The sequence below is a fragment of the Crocuta crocuta genome, unplaced genomic scaffold (genome assembly GCF_008692635.1).
Source record: "Crocuta crocuta isolate KB4526 unplaced genomic scaffold, BGI_CrCroc_1.0 scaffold183, whole genome shotgun sequence".
NCBI classification, from domain to species: Eukaryota; Metazoa; Chordata; class Mammalia; order Carnivora; family Hyaenidae; genus Crocuta; species Crocuta crocuta.
The window spans coordinates 1072716-1090843 of NW_027529431.1; the positions used below are offsets into that span (position 1 = coordinate 1072716).

At 33.5% G+C, this 18128-nt stretch overlaps 1 protein-coding gene across 1 annotated transcript in view; it reads right to left on the reverse strand.

Annotated features, from left to right (window-relative positions):
* LOC144227813 (uncharacterized) overlaps positions 1-18128 on the reverse strand; it is a 311366-nt gene that overhangs the window by 34505 nt on the left and 258733 nt on the right. The window lies entirely within an intron of this gene.

Below are 18128 nucleotides of genomic sequence, written 5' to 3' on the forward strand. Positions count from 1 at the left end.
TATTGCAATTTATTACTGACAGAGATTTGTAGACAGTTTCTTACTTTCATATCGAGTCATGTTTCTTTTATAATTCAAGTAAGCAGCCGGGTTAATTCATGACATTTGTTCTTTTAATAAAATATGAGGGTAGAGTTCACTTTGAAAAAAAAGTATAACTTTCTCAAAAATCAAAGTCAATAAAATGATGATAATGTAACAGCTTTGAACAGCTGTTCTAAGTTCATAAATAAGGCTGATGCTCAGCAACTTCTAATCAGTTTATAATCAATAAACAACTTCACTTCTATGTCTATAATTTATGTTTTAATTTGTAAAGAAAGTCTTTATTCCTTTTATTTTGCTTCTCTCGTAACCATTATTTTGTAGTCTAGTACTTCTATGTGACTGAGGCATAAAGGAGGTAATAATATTTGTGGAAATACTGGGACAGTTTTCTGGTGCACATATTTTGGTCATTAATTTTTGTATATTTTTATTTTCTTTGTGTTATTTGCTTGTTTGATTTTCATTTAGAAAATGGTGAGTGATTGAGTTAATTAGTATTGGAAGAAAATTTAGAGTCAATCCCCAACTGATAAAATGTATAGTACCAGTCAATCACTTGATTTACTTCCTTATGTGCACCAATATTTATGCATAAAAAATCCATGGCTATCTCAAATCCACTTTTCCAATTCTTTCATATTTACATAAACCTTGCTTTTAGATAAACAAGGTATCTATTTCAAAATGTACTCCACATGTTAATGATCAAATGCAAACAGTATAGCATAATAGTTCATAGTAAAACAACTAAACCCACTGCAGATTTTTTTTAAAGAAAGGCTTCTAAAATAATTATCTGAGTTCATTAACTACTACATTTCCAGAAAAATAATTCAATACTGAGTATTTTCAGAATTCAAAGCAAAAGGATAGCTGTTAGTAGCTCCCAAAGAAACTTCTATGTACAGATCATTAAGAAACTTTAGAATGCATACTTTTCACAAGTATCTTAGCAGAAATTCCATAAGTAAGCCTTATGTAAACACACATTAGTAACCATCAGTAACAAATTTGTGAGATGGTATAAATCAGTTTTCAAAGAGGTGTCTTAATTATCTTGAAATTTGCAAATGGAACTTGTTATATAATTCAAACTATTTGTCTTATTGCAAAACAAAAATTAAAGTAAAACTAAATTGTTAAATTCCTAAACAGTTCTCAACTGAAATTTTACACCTATGTTTGTAGATCACTGTTGTTTTATTCTTTCTTTACTTGTACCTGAATTTAAGATGTAGTGAAAATTTTAGACTTCTTAACACAGGTACACTCCTTTTTGCCTTCCTCAGCTCTGGAGAGGGGATTGAGCCCATGTTACCTTTCTCTACCTCACAACTTAATTCATTAATTTGTATGTTAGGATGGCAATATGAGTATTTATTTTAATCTGTATAAAGTCAATTAAATAGACAAATAAAGCTGATATCTATAGCCAGAGGAAAAGCAGGTTCAAGTAATACCAGTATGATGAGCTTAACTGAAAATGCTTCATTCACTTCTCTTTATATAACCATGAAGTTAGTAGCATTGGCTTATTATTTATCCTAATTACATTACCACAATTTTGCTCTTTTTAAATGACTTGACAAAATGTAAATGGAGACACACTATGCCATGTCTTAGAAAACACAGCAGAACAATGTATGGTTGGTTATAGATAAAACATTTAAATTAAAACTTTCCTCCAAATCAATTAAGTAATAGATACGGGGAATCAAAAGTTCACTCTGGAGTATATTCCCATTAATGTTCATAACTACAGATTTGGTTATATTTTATAGACTTCCCTAGAAGGGCAACCTACCCACACTGACCGGATGTCATCAAATTTAATTTAAAAGAAATATTCAAAATATACTTCTCATAATTGGGTAAAGTAAGCTAATGCTGAAGACAACTATTTAAAAAAGTGATTTATTGAGGCACAATGGACATATAAAACCTATAGATATTTAACATATACAAGTTGATGCGACTGGAGGTAAAAATACATCCATTAAACCATCATTACCATGAACGTTGTAAACGCACTCATCACCTGTGCAAATTTCCTCCTTTGTATTTGTTTGTTTGTTTGTTTTTTCTTTTGTGTCAAAAGCAGTTAACATAAGATGTACACAGATAAGTAAGTTTATAGTGCAGTATTTGTCTACAGAGACATTTATATAAATGATGCATAAAATACTTTTTCAGATAGGAGATGAGAATTCAGGCTTACTAGTTTTTATTTCAAGATGCTTCTGGAGATATCTAAGATGTATATGTCAATTATAAATTGGTTATGTGAGAACAATCTCAATAATAAAATCTAGTCAAGAAACATTTATTTACAAGTCATATTATACAGATGACCTCTGAAGATGTAAAAGTGGATGAGCTTGCTGTGAGAGAGGACAGTAGAAAATGGAAGAGAGTTGGAAGTAAAACTTAAGGAATACCATCACTTAGGGATAAGTGCACATAAGAGTATCTTTGAATAAAATAATGGCCAGTAAGAGTAAACAAACTTATCAAACATTCTGTATAAGTAATTTGTTTTTGACATTATCTTTAAACTTATATTTAGGAGGAGAGTAGAGGGAAGAAGTGTACTTGAATTGGAATAAGGAAAAAATACAGAAAACAACCGTGCCTTACTCTTTGAAGATATTTATGGAGAATGGAAACAGGTAAAGCACAGCTGCTTGAATATAGCTAAATGGTAATATCTGGTGTAGGATGTTTTCCTTGATATTAAAGAATTTGAATGTATATATGTGTGTATGTATATATATATATATATATACACATACACATGTGTATGTATATATATATAGGAGAGGCATATCTTAAGGAGGTGATGGGCTTTATAAAAGAAGAAATAGTCAACAGAACAAGGTAGAATGAGTTGCTGCTATGCCATATTACTAACCAATAATAAACCATCTTAGCATATTGCTTTCTAAAATGGGTTTAATCTACCCTATCTTCACTTAGTTTTCACATGTAAGTATTTTGAAAATAGTCAAGGCTTGTGGGGAATACTTATTCAAGTTGTAGTCAACAGCACAATTTTCAGAATCAACTGTAATTATTTAAGAAGGATTTAAACCATAAAACTGATCATTTGATTGTGACTAACAAACATTAAAAAATTGAAACAAAGTGCATATTTAGGTAGGTTCTTTTAGGTTATCTCGTTTAAAAATATTTGAAAATACTCTAAAATATTTTGTGATCTACTTTTATCCTCTCAAGTCACTTTTCTCATAGTTCTATATTCAATTTGTGTTTTAAGGAAAATTAATCTGTATGGTTCTGAATTCTTTACAACTTATCTCATCACAATGCTTTGCATGAACTATTTTCTATCTGTAAATGTTCTAAACCTCTTAAAAGCCCTTTATTCTATGTTGCACAAAACTATTTTTATCTACAGTTTAAGTCAAGGTTGAAAGGACTCAAATTTATTTGCAAATGAAAAACTTATTGAGTTAGAATGGGTTGGAAACACTTCCTATTAAAGTATATTTGAATATGTCTGAAAATTGTAATACCAGAAAACAATCTGTGAATTTTAACTTATTCTGAAATTTCCCCCCAAATATTTAGAATGATATGATTGTTAACTAAAAATATGTATATTTCTATGAAAGTACACGTATTTTCTTTCCTCAGTTCAAATATGGATGCTCCTGATTTATAATAATTGGACTCATTTTTGATAATTCATTGGACTGCTCAGAATAAAATAGCATTAGTGTATAGGCTGAATATAACTGCAGTTTGCTTTATTTTCCTAAATTTATGAATGCAACATATCACACTACCTAATACCACTCAGAAATGTTCCTCTTCTCAATTTCTATACCATTTATTCCTTTCGTTATTTTGGTTCTTATTATAGGGAATGTTAAATTGTTATTTCCACATTTTACACATTTGCTTTCTTCCAAAATACAAGTTAATTCAGTACAGATTTGTTCTTTACTTCTTTTTATATATTTTTTTACATTTATTTATTTTTCAGAGACAGAAAGAGACAGAGTGTGAGCGGGGGAGGGTCAGAGAGAGAAGAAGACACAGAATCCAAAGCAGGCTCCAAGCTCTGAGCTAGCTGTCAGCACAGAGCCTGACACCAAGAACCGTGAGNATGTTTATTTATTTATTTTAAGTAAGAGAGAGAAAGAGAGAGAGAGAGAGAGCCAGAGAGGTGCAGAAAGAGAGAAAAAGGGAGACAAACATTCCCAAGCAGTTTCTGGGCTGTCAGCCCAGAGCCCAATACAAGGCTCAAAGTCACGAACAATGAGATAATGACCTGAGCTGAAATCAAGAGTCAGATGCTTAACTGACTGGACCACCCAGGCTCCCCAAAATATAAATAGTTTATATCATTGTTTCATGCCTCTCATTTATTTTCTTCCCAGTCCACACTGATTCATAATGTGCAAGTGGTATGTGGGGGCAGTTATACACACACACACACACATGAATACAGCAATGAAAAGAAATTTTAGAAAATTTCTATAACTTCATTACATCACAGTATTTGCAATAGTATCAGCAACAGTTTCAACAGAAACAGGGTACAAAAACTTTGATATATGTAGCAAATCCATTGCTGTTAGTTAATAGCTAATTATAGCAACATGTCAAAGGCAGCAAGAATATCAGTCAGCTCATATCACAGTCATTTACTTGAAAAGGCAAGGAGAGTAAGTATTACTATTTTGGGGAGAAATATCAGTGCTACTTTTACCAATTATTTTTTAAAAATGCAATGTGGGTTCCATAATTTGTTTGCAAGAATATTGGTTTCAGCAACATAGTTGCTGTTTTGGGTAAGTGTGGTGACTGAAAATGCCACCAGATAATGATACAGATGGATAAAGTGGCTGATACCACAAAATATCTAAAAGAACTGTTTTTCAGAGGAAAAGGTAATAGCCTCTATTTCATAATGACTTGAAAGAAGATAGAACTTTCTAAGAGTGAGGAAAGAACTTCAAAATGTTTGTGATTCTTTTTGGTTAAAGAGAACTTTCTTTTTTTAAATTTTTAATGTTTATTTAGTTATTTACTTACTTATTTCTGGGAGAGAGAGACAGTGTGAGCAGGGGAGGCTCAGAGAGAGAGGGAGATACAGAATCTGAANAAGAACCGTGAGATCATGACCTGACATGGACACTCAACCGACTGAGCCACACAAGTGCCCCTGTTCTTTATTTCTTTGTGTTCCCTAAATGATAAAGACCATAGTTTGTGACTAGAATTAGTACACTAACTATATCATTATTTTCTCATGTTCTATTTGTAGCTACATATTGAGCTTGGGATCCACGTACGATGGTTTTAATTCCTTGTGATTTATTAGTTATTAGTGCTTCTGAGCAAAGGTTTTCTTTATCCTGAGATATAGTATCAACCTGAGTGAAAAGGGTGGTTAGCCCAACAACCCTGTGTTTGCATAAAGAATTTCAGTTTGGCTCAAGGAAAATAGACAACGTTTTAAATATACNCACCCTCAAAACCTGAGATCATGACCTGAGCTGAAGTCAGACACTCAACCGACTGAGTCACCCAGGCGCCCCTATTTCTTTTTATCATGAAGAGTTTTTACTACGAAAGGGTGTTGTCAAATGCATCTGGGTGTAATGGTAGAAGGGTAGAACAAGGGAAACCTCAGCAGTGACCCATACTGCACAAACGTCAACATGCAGCATGCTTTTCTAGTACTTCTCTCTCAGTTGTTCTTCATTAGCAAAATTCATCTTCAACCTTAGAATCACTTCATCTATCCAATAACAAACTCTAAAGGTGCACCAAAAATAGCTGTTCTTCCAGCTCCTTTCAGCTGGTTGTGTTAGGATTGTGCTGAATACAATGGAAAGAAAGAAGACAAATGTAGCCAAAACCAAATTCTAGCTTGTGGGAAGAGTATGACTCCAAAATACAGCCTTTGTTAAAAATCACATGAAGATATCCAATCATATCTCAGTCATGGTAGAATTTCTTAGAGTTAAAAGGATTTAGAAAAAAATGTATACATGTGAGGCAATATTTTGTATAGGTGTGTAATCTACTTGAATAAAATGGTTTTTATTTAATTGAAACTTTCATATTTACTTTAGCACTTTGAAGCAGGAAAAATTACAAGATATATGAAGAGACAGAGAATGGATATTTTAAGTCTTTTTCACATATGGAATTATCAGACATTTATAGAACTGAAACCTGAAAAGAGCGTGAGGTAACAAAAAGAGGGTTAGTAGATGGTTAGAAAAGTCAATATTTGGAATGAGGTGAGTTTTCTCCAAATATTAAACAATCTTTATATGGGAAAGGAAAGACTCATTTCTTGTTTATCTAGAGAACAGCTTACAATGGGTGTTGTATATCCGTAGTAGTGAATCAAAATTTATTTCACCCCACATGTACAAAAGTCCAAAAGATGAGAAATTAACATAAAATGGTCCAGAGTTGTCAAACTCTCCTATGAAAGCAAAAATAAAATTTAAATATACTGTATAGAAAAAATTATTGTCTATTCAATGTAGAAGATCCCATCAATACAAACAACAGGCAACAGAAAACACTCCATTTAAACCAAGCTTTCAATAAAAACTAACATATATCAAAAGAATAAAAAAGCACCATTGTGATGAAAAATTACAGACATACCAGAAAAATTTCACCCCCTCAATAAAAAGACAAAAGATACACTGATAGCATAAATACATATAGCTCAAAATTGTAAAAGTGTTCTTTTTCTCCTAAGAATAAAATATGATAGCAGTTTTAAAAGAGCAAATCATTTTCGTAAGGAGCTGAATAAAATATCTAGAAATGAAAGCATATTTTATATATACTCAATTCCCTGTATCAAATCTCTTTCTGTTCAAAATAACTAAAGTGATATTTGTCTTTTGCAGCTGAACCTTTTCTGATACATCAAGGATTCACTCTTCCAGAAATTTTTTAGCAATAGGCTTTTTGTTAGTAATACTCATGTACTAATGTTGCCACTGATACAAATATCTTCCTGGGAATGGAGATACTAGAAAGGAACTGTCATTTGATTATTGTATCAACATAAAATTTAAGATGGCTACATCATAACTTTTTAACAAGTTTGTTTTAATACACTGTTATAGCTAACTCTTTAAATATGCCACCATAACTCCATACATTAGAATAATGGCACACATATCAAACTATTCGTTGACAGATTAGGAAACATACTCTCAATATGAAAGCAATCCAATATAAATTAAGGAGAGCAACACCTGTTATCACCTAAGGATTGTTGCTGCTGAAATGCCTCCTTGTCTTTCATATTCACTCCTAATACTACTTTCAACATGGAGTAAATTTTAAATAATCAGCTATTTTGTTTTTAATTTGGCATGTCATGAAGGATTTCCTGGCTAATTGTATTTTACAGATAAAGAAACAGTGGCCTAAGAGTTTAAGCTAAATTATGTCAGCATGTCCAAATGACTAACTTAGATACCAGCCAACATATATCAGGAATGCCTGATCTTGGGATTCAGGTTTTGTCTTTATCCTGCCTGTGTCACACCATCTAAAATAACAACCAGGATGGATACAGTTGGGCAAAATGAAATGAAGAGTGATGAGGGATATAAATATCAGTTGTAGCAAACAAAACAAATAAACAAACAAAAAATGTACTGCTTCTTCCACCCCAGAAAAAATCATCATTTATTTCTCATAATTCCATGTGTTAGCTAGGCATTCTTCCAGTCTGAGTTGGCCAGGCTGGGACTGGTTGACCTAGTCTGGGCTGACTCGTATATCTGGGTCCTCAGCTGAAAAAAGATGGACTAACTGGAATGTCTGAAACCACTTTCCAGGTCTTGCATTGTTCAGCCATTCTTCCTTGACTAGTTCAAATGGTAGAAGACATTCCATCAGCAAGAAAGAAAATGCCCCAATATATAATTGCTTTACATCTCTCTGCCTTCTTTATGTTTGCTGATAACCTGTTAAATAAGCAAGGTCATTTGGACCAAGCCCAAAGTCATGTTGGAAGAGGATTACCCAAGGGTATGTATAGAAGGTGGTGTTATATAAAGCATAAGTTTGAATACTTCAACAGTATTTCTATCAGTAGATTTCTGAAAGAAAAAGAAAAATCTGTGCATGTACTGTAATGCAGTACATTTGACATTTTTGACATTGAACAATTAGATCGCCACATTAATATTCATTGCTCCAATTAAATGCTTATCAAATAACTCTATCATTCATTTTGCTTGTCCATATATTTATTCCTAGTTTGAGATGCCTCACTGACCAGTAATCTAAAAATTTGCATTTTTACTTCCTATGTGTTCATATGCATTTAATACTGATATATAATCAATAATCTTCATTTTCTATATGTATGGCATACATTTTCCTTGACATGTATCTCTTTAAATGCTTGAAGGCTTATAGCAGCAAATTCATGTGCATGCATTTTTATTATAATCGTTCCATGCCCATTTTCATGAATGTAAAAAAAAAATTGAAAAGGGGAAATAAAAGAAGAAAATGAAGAAAAAAATAGAATAAGGATAATTGCAATCTAAGTTTGTTATATTGTTTGTTAAACTTTATTATATTACCTATCATAATATGTGAACAACATTGTTGTAGGACTCTAAAGTTGTCTGACATAAAATAATTTACCATCTAGTAAGATAAATGAGACATGCTTACAAATAAACATCAAAGAAGAAAGATTATAGTCATTGACTGATTTGAGAAAGAGTAAGTTTAGACTTCTTGTGATATTATATTTAAACTGTCTTAGTCTGCTCTGGCTGTTAGAATATAACACCATAACCTGGATGACCTAAAAAAACAAGACATTTCATTTTACACAGTTCTTAAAGTTGGGGGAGTCCACAACCAAAGTGCTGGCCTCTTCCATACTTAGTAAGAGCTCTCTTACTGGCTTGCAGAGGGCCTCTTCTTTGCTGTATCCTCATAGGTTAGAGAGTGAGATCATCTTCCTCCTGTGTATTACTATAAGGGCCTTAATTTCATCTGTAGGGTGCCACCCTCATGATCTAACTAATTCCTAAAATCCCCACTTCCAAATATCATCGTACTGGAAATTATAGCTTCATCACACGAATTTAATGGGGACATCCAGATTCAGCCAATAGCACTGTCCTTCAAACAAATATAGAAGTTTGACAAGTGGAAATGAGGGAGAAAATCAGTAAAAGTAGGATCCAGACAGTAGATAATTATTAGAAACAATATTCTAACTGCTGACCCTAACTACCTCTCAAAATTGTTAACTATGGGACATTTATCTATCTGATAACATGAATATAGTGAATGCCTTAAATCCATTTCAGAGAAGAAATTTTGTCTGGAAAACATTTTATATGGTATAAATTCTAATATTTCAAATAGAATTTTATACACAATTAATCTCTATATTTTCAAAATAATTTCTTATGCAAATGAATAGCGTTTGAAAACACTCAACGCTTTAGGGAAAAAGAGGGAGAGAACTATATCAAATATCTGACTAAAATATTCTTCTTTTTTTCTAGCAAAGAACTGACTTTTAGAAATAATAATGTCAGTAATGGTTAAATCGATAAGAACATTTTGGAGAGTTAATAGTAGTTTCAGTGAATAGTATTTGCAAATATCACAATTGCCTTAGCTCAATTCAAACATAGAGTCAGTCATTTGCAGAGGTTGAACTTTATACTCATCACCTATGACTCTAGTGAATAGGAGGTGAGAGAAAGTCAGTTTTAGAAAAGGCTGTGGAATAACATCTCATTAGACTATATTAAAGATGGTATAATGTATCATTGTAGCCAAAACCCGTTTGTGTATATTGACCATCTTTTGCCAGACTTAATAGAAAAAAGTTTTTACATGTATTAACTACTAATGTGAGAAGTAATTTTAAAGCTGGGATATTGGCAAAAGGCAATTTAACATATAAAGGGTAATATTTTCTAGCTACTTCCAACTTGACTCAAACAAAGCATAAATAATTTTGTATATACACAAGCAGTATTATAAGTACATATATATACATATATATAATTTACAACATGCAAAGAAGTAAAATATGAAAATAATAAAATAGATCTCAAAATATTAAAAAAACATAAAAAATACATTTAGTTTTTAATTAAAAAAGAAGCAAAAAGAGGGTACTTGGGTGGCTCAATCAGTTGAGTGTCCAACTTTGGATCAGGTCATGATCTCATGGTTCGGGAGTTCAAGCCCCATATCAGGCTCCCTGCTGCCAGCCTGTTGGTGCAGATCTTGCTTCAGATCCTCCTGCCCCTTCTCTCTGCCCCTCCCCTACTTGTGCTCTCCCAAAAAATAAATACATTTTTTTAAATAAAAAATTCAAGCAAAAAGAACTTTGGAGAAAGATCCAATGAGAAATCCAATTAGGAGGAGAGAGAGCATGAGAGCACGATGTTCCTGGCTTGAACTGCCTGAGTGGAGGTTCAATGTCAGGCTATTTTTGGGAGGGTGGGTTGGGGAGCAAATGAGTCATGGTTCAAATGACACCAAGTCTTGCTATTCCTAACAAGTTTAAGTGGATTTTCTAAAACGTATGTTTCTTCATTTTCTGTATGGTCTTGGAACAATGTTCAGAGTTTAAAAGGTTGTTTACTGAAATTTGACCACTTATGCTTTCTCACTCTTCCACAGCCCTCACACTACTGTTTGGGAAGTGAGATTCCTATATAAAATGTTTAACTGTTAAAACAGTCAAAATACATCTTTCTGTCATCTCTCTCTCTCTCTCTCTCATCTATCTTCATAAGACATATACAAGCATACTTGTGCACATTCTTCTGACACAGCTGCTGAGAATAAAGAATACTGGGGGCCTTCTTGTCTGTAAAGTTGACAGTTCTATGCTGGGAAACAGAAGCTGAATGAAGCACAGTGTTCTGCTCCTAACTCAGAAGTGCTACTCAGAGGGAGAAGCACGCCGTTGTCCCTGCCTTCAGCCCCAAAACTACAGCTCAGAGAGTTTTCTCAGGGAGTATGTCAGGCCATAACATGCTTTGAAAGTTTCCCAAACAAATTGGCTTTATTTCAAACAGAATGTGGGGATGTTGAAACTTATGGATGCTCTCAAAAATAATGGAGAATTTAGTGGTATGTAACAAGGAAGAGGTGTTAGCTTCATGAAAGATAGGTGAGGTAGTTTTCCAGAAAGAACTCTGGAGAGATAGCTAAAGCCTTCTGGGGGTCAGGACAAAACATAATAAAATAAAACAAAACTCAAAGACTTGCCTCAAGAGTAGCTCCTCCAGGCTATATAGCCTGGATTTAACTGGTATTAGATTAACAATAAAGAAACAAAACACAAAGAAATGTCAGTCCTATGTGACTTCACTGGTGATTTCTGCCAAACATTTAAAGAAGGATACCAATTCTTCATAAATGCTTCCAACAAATATTAGAGGGGAAAAAAAAGATTTCTCAACACATTCTATAAACAGTATTACCATAACACCAAAACCAGAGAAAGACATGCCAGAAAAAGTAAACTAGGAATCAATATATCTTACAATATATCTTACAAATAGGGACAAAATAACTACACACAAAAAAAATACTAGCAAACCAAATCCAGTAATATATAAAACAGATTATGCACTGTAACTGAGAGGGAATTATGTCTAGAATTGAGGTTAGTTTAGGATTTGAAAATCAATGAATGAAATACACCATAATTGATAGATTAAAAGACAAAATCATATATCTCAATAAACATAGAAAAGAGTATTACAAAATGTAGCACATCTTCATAAAAATGTTCAGCAAACTAGGTATGGGAAATAAAGGTCATCTATGAAAAACTCACAGTTAAGATCACATTTTACTGTGCAGGACTGAATGCTTTTCCCATATTGTCTACCATACACATTTAGCAATTATGAGTTTATTAAAGTTTTGTCTTATATTAAGATTCTTTGACAGTATTGCTTTTCTTTAACGTTTCCCAAAATATTCCAAATTTACTGGAATAAAGGTTTCCTTATAATCAATATACATGTTATCTATGTCATCTTTGCCATCACTAACATAATTTTTTCACATTTACTTTTTTCTGCTTTCTTCTTTTTTCAAGCTTGTTAAATATGTCTGCTTTGTATCTTTCTGAAATAATAGATTTTATATATCCTCTGGTGCCACTAAGGCTCAGAGTATATACACACCAAATGCAAAGCATTAGCCACAAATTCTATTAACAACGAGGCAAATCTATTGACACTGTGGTATTAATCTGGCCTCCTTTGCACACAAAAAGACATGTTTAAATAAAATTAACAATTTTGTTATCTGCATTTTTTTTATCAATAGTTTCATTCTGTGCAGATTTTTGTCAGTCCTTGGCCACCCAAAACCATTTTCTCTTCATTTTTAACAGAATATCACAAAATATTACTTTTAACAATATCTTTTGAAAAATCTGGCATTTTTTGCATCTCTGGGCTTGGACCAAAGGCAATTTATTGGTGGGGGATTCTTGAACCCTTTTGTCAAGGAGAGGTATAATAATTAATTTAGGGAATAGAGATGTTCAGCATTTTTGAGTATTGTTTTAAAAAGTGATAAACTGACATAAATTTAGGTCAAAAGGAAATAGTGAATGCTATACTTTCATTAAGAACCAGTATTTGAATCACTTAACAGTATTTTTAAATAAAGGTTTCTATTATAGATTGAAAACACTAGTGTTCGTGATGTTTTGTGTAAGAGATCAGACTGAGAAGATTATGATTGATGATGGAACATTTAGGATTAACATTATCAGTATCAAAGTAAAAATATTATGATGGATGAGAAAGAGAAAATACAGTTGAAAGGTTATTATAATATTTTCCCATGAGAATATGACTGAAAGCCTTACCAGTGAAACTGTTTTGGGAGTTTTAGTTTTAACACTCTTAAAATAAAATTTCCACATTCCCCTTTCCTTTTCCAAAATGTTCTTGAGTTTCACATATGTCCAACATTATTAAAAATAATCAGACATTTGATCTTAAAACTTTTGTTGCCGTACAAGTAGATTGCTGGGAGCCACTCCGGCCTCGCTGGATGACAGTCACAGCGAGGAAATGGCAGCATTTGCACAGCTCCTGCCATGAGAAACGAAAACTGGTATCTCCTTCTACTACTACTGGCTCATGTTGGAAATGAGCCTGCTGGTATTGACCAGGCCTCACAATATTCCAGATCAGACCGATATTCCCCACATAGATTGCTCATAAGGAAAAGCATATTCCTGCCTTTTCAAAAGAGACTTGATGAAAGCACTGTGGATGATTGTCAACAGGCTCTTCCTATGGGCCTTGCAGATCCAAGAATTAGATAATAAAGGGGGCTAAGAACACAAGAGTTACAACTGAGCCTGGCCCTGAGACAAAGAGCCTAATTTAGAGTTAAGGATAGATATCCATCCCCACCCAATTGTTTCCGCTTGGAGCACTGTCCTCCAAGGCATTTGTGAGTGACTTATTCTGGCCTTGAATATGCTGATTGCTCCCTGTGAAGGAACCTATTGAGGAACTTCTTTTGTGATTATGTGTTTCCTGAAAGACCTGTTTTTCTTAATACTTCTCCTTAAACAAACAAGCTATTGACTCCTGCTCACAAAGAAGTCACTTTACCCCTTTTATGCTAAAAACATTGTCTTATATGCTAAAGATACCTTCCTTCCCCATAGGAGAAGCATCTAAATCACTACTGATAAAGGTTATGCAGGAGTCTTCTACAAATCTATGTTCTGGGAAATTCTTACATATCAAAGAAGTTTGTCATCAGAAACCATTGTCTAAGGCAAATGCCACTTCTGTGCCATCCCCCAAACACTTAATTATAAAATAAAGTTGAATCCCAGTCAGAGCAGAGATGCCTGCCTGGTGACCAGAGGATTCTCGTGGCCTCTCTCATCCCTCCCTCCCCGACACCGTCCATCCATCAGGGTCCCCTGGGCCTGGCCAGAGCCGGCCTCCGACAGTAGATGCTGATATCAAAGCCATTGATCCCTCATATCCCCAAATGAAAATTTGATATTATAATAACATAACAAATCTCATGACCCAATGAATACATATACTGAATATGACATAGCTTTAGCAAAATTTTATGACTTTGCTTTTTCATGAAAATAACCATATACTTACATAATTTTTCCACTTTTTCCTGCTTAAACCCAAAAGAATGGGATTTAGAAAGAGAATTGAAGTTACAGAAAAAATATGGGAAATGATTTCATCAGCTGCTTTAGTGCAGTTACAGAAGTATAATTGGTAGACACTATAAAATGTCAGCTTTTATCTATGGTAAATATAATTTACACAGCTGAAAAGAGTGATTAGAGTCAGATCACTGAGAGGCTAATGAAAAGAGCCATCGGCACAGATGCGGATTGTTCATTTTGCAAGAGATCAGACAAATGACAAGCACTGACGGTGGTTTTACATGCACCGAAACTCATCACAGACATGCTCAATCATGCCCTGGGATACAGAGCAATCTAATAGTTTTTTATTAAATAATTCAAATTCTATGGCCTGTGTTTGACTCACATTTTGAAAGGTATTGAATTGAGTCATTCATTGCTTGGAAGTTAAAGTATGTTTCATAAATTGGGCTTGTAAGAAACATTAACAGAAGAGGGCCTTAACGAAATAGAACAGAATAGAGGGATGGGGCTTTGCAGGGACAATAAACCAGAGACCAAATTGCAAAACTAAATTGCAACAACAGAATAAATAGATCTGATATGCTGTTGAAAATAACAGTCTACATATTTGTTTGGTAAATGATGTCCTCTAATAACTATTAAAAGAGTTACTTGAAAAGTTTCATGTTTTTTGGTACTCCAGTTAATGAGATTGCAGAACTTAAAACATTGCCTAAGGAAGAGAGGATGAAAAAGAAAATTATGCTTCTTTAGCATCTTTTGGTAAATGAGTACTATTGCTTAATCAAATAAAATTGAATCACAAGGGAAATCAAAAGGAAGCAGAACTTAGAAAACTCTTAGAAGGACATTTAAAGGAAACTAAGAATGCATGAAAGAGATAAGCTCAATAATAACAATTCTTGTTAAATGTCTATTTATCTATTTTATTCTATTTTTCTAAGTAGTAAAGAAATCAGTTGGGGTTGCCCACTCATACTATTTAAATTTTTATTAAAACATTTAATTAATGGTTTGGGGCAAATTTAAGCAGCAAATTTGGAGACATATTTTGAATTATGAGTATTTATACATTAACATATAATTATTCAAGAATGCATGTTTTCTCTTTTTTCAATTTTTATTTAAATGTTAATTAGTTAACATAGAGCGTAATATTGGTTTCAGGAGTAGAGTTTAGTGATTCATCACTTAAATATAATGCCCAGGGCTCAACACAACAAGGGACCTCCTTAATACCCATCACCCATTCACCCATCCCCACCCGCCTTCTCTCCATCAACTCTCAGTTTGTTCTATATAGTTCTATATAGTTAAGAATCTCTTGCTTCCCTCTCTCTTATTTCCCCCTTCTCCTATGTTCATCTGTTTTGTTTCTTAAATTGCACATATAAATGAAAGCATACGGCATTTGTCTTTCTCTCACTAATTTGGCTCTGCATAATATACTCTAGGTCGATCAATGTCATTGCAAATGACAAGATTTCACTCCTTTTGATGACTAAGTAATAAATCTTTATCCATTCATCAGTCAATGGACATATGGGCTTTTTTTTTTTAATATATATTTAGCTATTGTTGATAATGCTGCTACAAACATCAGTATTTACAGTATAAACATCCAGTCATTATTTTGTATCCTTTGGATAAATAACTAGTAGTGCAATTGCTGGATCATAGAGTAGTTTTATTTGTAACTTTTTGAGGAACCTCCATAAAGCTTTCTAGGGTGTCTGCACCAGTTTTCATTCCCACCAACAGTGTAAGAGAGTTTCCCTTTCTCTGCATCCTCGCCAACATCTGTTGTTTACTATGTTGTTATTTTTAGCCATTCTGACAGATATGAGGTGGTTATCTCATTGTGGTTTTGATTTGTACTTCTCTGATAATGAGTGATGTTGAGAATCCTTTAATGTATTGGCCATCTGGATGTCTTCTTTGGAAATATGTCTATTCATGTCTTTTGCCCATTTCTTACCTCCTGATTATTAGGTTTTGGTGTGTTGAGTTTGATAAGTTTCTTTTAGATTTTGGATACTAACACTTTGACCCTAAGTATGTCATTCGTAAATATCTTCTCCCCTCTCTAGGTTGCTTTTTTGTTTTCTTGATTGTTTCCCTCGCTGTAAAGCTTTTTGTCTTGATGACGTCCTAATAGGTCATTTTTGTTTTTGTTTCCCTTGCCTCTAGAGATGTGTCTAGTAAGCAGTTGCTATGGCTGAGGCCAAAGAAGTTTACAGCTATGTTCTCCTCTAAGATTTTAACAGTTTCCTGTCTCACATTAGGTCTTTCTTCCATCTTGAATTTACTTTTGTGTATGGTATAAGAAAGTGGTCCAGTTTCATTCTTCTGCATGCTGCTATTTAGTTCTCCCAACACCATTTGTTGAAGAGAATGTATTGTTTACATTGGAAATTCTTTCTTGCTTCATCAAAGATTAGTTGACCGTAGAGTTGTGGTCCATTTCTGGGTTTTCTATTCTGTTTCATTGATCTATGTGTCTGTTTTTGTGCCAGTACCATATTGTCTTGATGACTACAAATTTGTAATATAGATTGAGGTATGGAATTGTGATGTCTCCAGTTTTGTTTTTCTTTTTTCAAGATTTCTTTGGCTATTCAAAGTCTTTTGTGGTTCCATACCAATTTTAGGATTGTTTGTTCTAGCTCTGTGAAAAATACTGGTGTTATTTTGAAAGGATAGCATTAACTATGTAGATTGCTTTGGACGGTATAGACATTTTACAATATTTGTTCTTCCAATCCTTGATCATGGAATGTTTTTCCATTTCTTTGTATCCTCTTCAATTTCTTTCATCAGTGTTCTATATTTTAGAGTACAGATATCTTACCTCTTTGTTAGGTTTATTCCTCGGTCTCATCGTTTCCAGTGCATTTGTGTATGGGATTGATTCCCTGATTTCTGTTTCTGCTGATTCATTTTTGTTGTATAGAAATGCAACAGATTTCTGTGTGTTGATTTTGTTTCCTGTAACATTCCTAAATTTGTGTATCAGTTCTAGCAGTTTTTTTGGTGGAGTATTTTGGGTTTTCTAAACAGAGTGTAGTGAAAGTTTAACTTCTTCCTTGTGGATCTGGATGTCCTTTATTTATTTCTTTTTGTTGTCTTAGTGCCAAGGCTAGGGCTTTGAGTATTGTGTTAAATAACAATGGTGAGAGTGGACATCCCTGTCTTGTTCCTGACTATAGGTGAAAATCTCTCTGTTCTTCCCCATTAAGGATGATATTAGTTGTGGGTCTTTGGTGGTATATGGCCTTTATGTTGAGATACGTTCCCTCTATCCCTAATTTGTTGAGGGTTTCGTGTCAAGAGTGGATGTCCTGGGTGGCTTCAGCTCAGGTCATGATCTTGTGGTTCATGGGTTTAAGCTCCACTTCGGGCTCTGTGCTGACAGTTCAGAGTCTGGAGCTTTCCTCAGATTCTGTGTCTCGCTCTCTCTCTGCCCCTCCCCACTCAGGCTCTGTCTCTATTTCTCTCTTTCTCTCAACAATAAATAAACATTTAAAAAATGGATGTTATACTTTATCAAATGCTTTTTCTGCATCTATTGAGAGGATCATATGGTTCTTATTCTTTGTTTTATCAATGTATTTATCACGTTGATTGATTTGAGAATATTGAATTATAATTGCAGCCAAGGAATAAATCCCACCTAATCATGGTGAATGATTTTTTAATATATTATCGGATTCAATATGCTAGTATTTTGTTGCGAATTTTTCCAATCATATTTATTAGCAATATTTATCTGTAATTCTTTTTTAGCATGGTCTTTGTCTTGTTTTGTAATTAAGGTAATGCCAGCCTTGTGGAATGAGTTTGGAAGTTTGCTTCCATTTCTATTATTTTG